Consider the following 4,651-nt stretch of genomic DNA (forward strand, 5'->3'; position numbering starts at 1 on the left):
CAGTAAATATTTTAAGTCCTCTTCACTTTAAACAAGCAAGGTTGTATCATCTGCATATCACAGGTTGTTAATAAGTCTTCCTCCAATCCTGATGCCATGTTCTTCTTCAAATAACCCAGCCTCTCAGATTATTTGCTCAGCATACAGGTTGAATAAGTATGGTGCAAGAATACAACACTGTCGCACACCTTTCTTAATTTTAAACCATTCAGTGTTCCCATGCTCTGTCCTAATTCTACTAAAAAGTTAGAAGAATTATTCAGTTTCATTATTACTGACCTGAGTGGTTGGCACATAAATTTGAATAATAGTGGTATTACCTGGAGTTGTTTTTACTTGTATGGTTATTATCCCATCATAGACAGATCTGGACATGTTCTTTTTGATGATGAATTCTAACCATTCCTCTTCAATTTGTCAATTTGTCATCCCTGGCATCATAATCCATGTGATTGTTAGATTCAAAATTGACAATACCAGTCCATTTCAACTCATTATATACCTAATATATTGATGATTATGCACTTCAATGCATTTTTGACAGTTTCAAATTTTCCTACATTCCTACTTCACACATTCCATGTTTTGATTACTAATGGTTATTTACAGCTGTGTCTCTTCATTTTGAGTTGTGCCCCCTAAACAAATAAAGGTTCCCAAAGGCTTTACTTCATTTGTGTCATCACAACAACTCTACTTTGAGGAGACGCTCTTCCCCAGTCATATATCGAGTGACTTGTTACCTGAGGGGTTCATCATCTGGCACTGTATCTAACATTATTCTGGTGCTCTTCATCATGTTTCAATATTCTAGTGCTGACAGTGTTCCATTGCTGTTCATAAAGTTTTCCATAACTAAACGTTTGGACATAATCCAGCTCTCCATCTGCCTAGTCTGCCTTTGTCTGGAAGTTATCCTGAAACCTGTCCACCATAAGTGACCCTGCTGATATTTAAAATAACTGTGGCATATCTTCCAGATTCACAGCAACACGCAAACCGCTTAAGTACGACAAACTGACAGATGAATGTTTAATTAGAAGGATAGAGTGAGAGAAATTGTGGAACATAATTCAAAAATATAAAAAACATCAGTTTTACTGGTCAGAAAGAGACTGGAGGAATCTGAGACTATGTCTGAAACTGAACTCATCCTTGTGATTCAATTTTCAACCAAGCAATAGATAACTTTATAAGGGAGGCAAAACAAGAGTGAGGATTGCACACCATGGTATGATCAAACCATTCAAAACTGAAAGGTAGCATTTGCATAATTCTGAAATTCATAAGGATTAGGAAAGAAGGTGGAATGAAACAAGAATCACAGAAAGGAAGTGGTATAACTGATGTCACTTAAAGGGGATTGCAGTCATTGAAATGAAATGAAATCACTGAAATGAAATTATACTGAATGTAAAATGATAATCTGCTCTGTAAATTGTTATGCAATTCACAACAGAATATTTACAAAAATTAAGGTGATTTTTTTCACCAGAGAGAAGAGTTGCATAAGCAAAAAAAAAAAAAAAATCTATGTCAAAATCTAGATTTTTGTTTTGCATATACTATTGCTACATCATCAATTAGAGTTATCCTTTAATTCTTCAAACTTTAGCTGTCTCAGTTGTTTAGTGATGGTTGTGTGTCACCAAGTTAATTCCAACTCAGAGAGATCCTAGATAGGGTAAATCTTTATAGGAGCAGAAAGCTTCATCTTTCTCTCGAGGAGCAACTGATAGAAAATCCATAGCCATGCATGCTGAAAGGATTAGAGCATCAACTAATAGAACATGAAGATACAAAATATTTTTCTCTTAAAAAGAGAAAGCTTGAAACGAACAACTTAAATTAGGTGTAACAGTCAAATTTCTAATTAACATTGAACCACACATACATAGGATGCACTCTAAGCAGGCAGCTAAATATAAATAGCTGAGTTGATCTTAACCTACAACCACAGCAGAGGAATCAGAGATAGTAGTTTAGTTTATCCACATTAACCACAGCTGGGAAAAACTACTCTTTGTCAGAATCTAACAGAATTGAAATTTTTTTAAACATAGAATTAACATTTTTGTTATAATGTTATAATCACAAACTATATGTCATACAGAGAAACAGGAATGACTGACCCATGCTCTAAAGATAGCAAAATCAATATAGTAGACACTAACTCCAAATGAACCTACTGTTGGAAATCAATTACAAAAATCAATTACAATTGTTCAAGGATGATAGACTGATAGAGAAATGGAGATATGATAGTTACTTTATAAACAAATATGAGAGGATGGAGAGATGATAGTTTTGTCATAAACACATATGGTAAAATGTTAGTTGCAGACTCAAGGTAATTGAGTTGTAACTCAAGTTGCTTTCAATTTTTCACAACAAAGAATTTGCAAAAGCTCTACAGGAATGAAAAATTGCTATAATCCTCAAAAGTAATCTTGTTAGTTCATGTTAGTGAAATAAATTGTGTTGTACTAATATATTTGTGTAGGTATAAAAGTTTCTGTTACATCAATCAAGCCTATCTGCCATAGTAAGAAGAATACAGAAATAAAATAGCTAAATTTATATTTATGCATGAATTAACTATGATAAAGAAAAAAAGCAGTGTGGAAAAGTGAATGTGCACTGGTTTGAGGGCTGAAAAAACTGTTATACACAGCTGTTTTTTTTCCCCAATTGAAATTGGCTTATATATATATATATTTCAATTTGTAAAATGAAGTAAATTTTACATCTCCTTTGTAAGATCAAATAACAGAATACATTTTGAAAGCATTATATCCAGTTACAAGCACATCCAGTTAGAAGAAATATGATTATCGTATAATAAGTGGAATGAGTTTTTGGCTTAGTTCATGTATCTCTAAGTTAATAATGTGTAACATGTGGTTTGAACTGCTGACCTTGAGGTTCATAGTCCAGGGCTGATCCTACAATGTACCATATACTTCCTTATTATTCCCTTAGGTTAGTTTTAGTTGTTAGATATCAACAAGTTGTTCCAACTTATAGTGACATTATGTATGACAAAATAAAACAGTGCCTGGTCCTGTACTATCCTTACAATCATTGCAACATTTGAGCCTATTGTTGCAACCACTAGGTCAATCCATCTTGTTGAGGATCTTCCTCCTATTTACTGATGCTGTACTTACTAGATCAAGCATGATGCCCTTCTTCAGAAACTGGTTCCTTCTAATAACATGTTTCTTGTTGTTGTTTTTAAAGCTGCATAAAATAAGTTTAATTTCCAAACAGGGTCACAATCATTGCACATCCCACATTTGAGCAAGGATAGAGAAAGTGAATTATTAAACATATACAGTCTACATTCCATAGGAGGAAAAAAAGAAGAGAGAAACCAGGTTAGAGCTGCAGTTGCCACTGTAACACCACTAATAAACATGGAGAGAGAGTCCACAGGGAAAAGAAATTTGAACAAGGAAAAGCATAAAATTAACCCTACCAGAAAGGGAGACAAGGGAAAGGGAGTAGATAGAAATGCCCAATCCCAAACAAGCTAGCTGTTATGCGAATGGGAATGCAGAAAGGGCGGCCCCTTTCCACAGGAAATGGACCTGCCAAGGGTCTACCAGCCAGGCATACTATCAATATCACTTTTTGCCCCCTGCTGGACAGACCGGAACGAAGGCTAACTTCCAAGGCTGCTTCCTAACACCCTCAGCCCCAAATTGGTACTTGGACCACCACAAAACAACGGTGGGGTGAAAACCTGAAATGAGTAAAGACAATTTTTTGAACCGGCATCTAACTAGGGAGGTAAGAAAGGGAGTGAGGCAGAATAGGCAAAGACCTCACTAGCCACAAAGATAGAGTGGGGAAAGAAACAAGACTAGGAAACATAGTGTAGGGAAGAAACAAAGAAAGGAGAGACTATCAGACAGGGGCATTGAATGAGTTGAGAAGGCAAAGGAATTAGGGAAAACAAACTGGGGTACGATGAAAGAAATCAGATGAAAAGAAAAAGTGTGGAGGGGAGGATCTGTGGGTCATGAAAGCGAATACATTTTCAAACAAAAGAGAACCTCCAGCCCCACCCCTGCCACCACACACACACACACACACACACACCCCAACATGTCCTAGTACTAGAAGAAGTCCTAGTGTGATGCTGTGGGTTAATGTGTTAGACTGCAAAGTCGGTTTGAACTGCAAGGTTGGTGGTTCAAGCTCACCAGGTGCTCCGTGGAAACCCTCTACAGGTTCGCTATGGGTCAGAACCGACTCGATGGCACTAAAAAACAACAACATCAAAGTATTGGAAGTGTTGCCATCTTCCCGTCTAAAGAACATTCTGAACAGATGTGTTCATTCTTCTGGAATGTTCAATATACTTCATCAACAGCATAATTCAAATACACTAAATATTCTTCAGTTTTCCTTATTCTTTGTCCACCTCTTTTTGCATAAGAGGTGATTGAAAATACGATGGCTTCGATCAGGTGTGCCTTATTCTTCTAAGTGACATTTTTGCTTTTTATGATGTGTTATTAAAGTAACGCATTTTTAGCTAATATAAAGATAAAATTAGATAAGTTTTATGAGTATACTTCATAAATCATAAATTTCTAAAGCCATGTATCATTAACTAATATAATAACTAGTAAGATTCTTA

The sequence above is a fragment of the Chrysochloris asiatica genome, unplaced genomic scaffold, assembly GCF_000296735.1.
Source record: "Chrysochloris asiatica unplaced genomic scaffold, ChrAsi1.0 scaffold00002, whole genome shotgun sequence".
Classification (NCBI taxonomy): Eukaryota; Metazoa; Chordata; class Mammalia; order Afrosoricida; family Chrysochloridae; genus Chrysochloris; species Chrysochloris asiatica.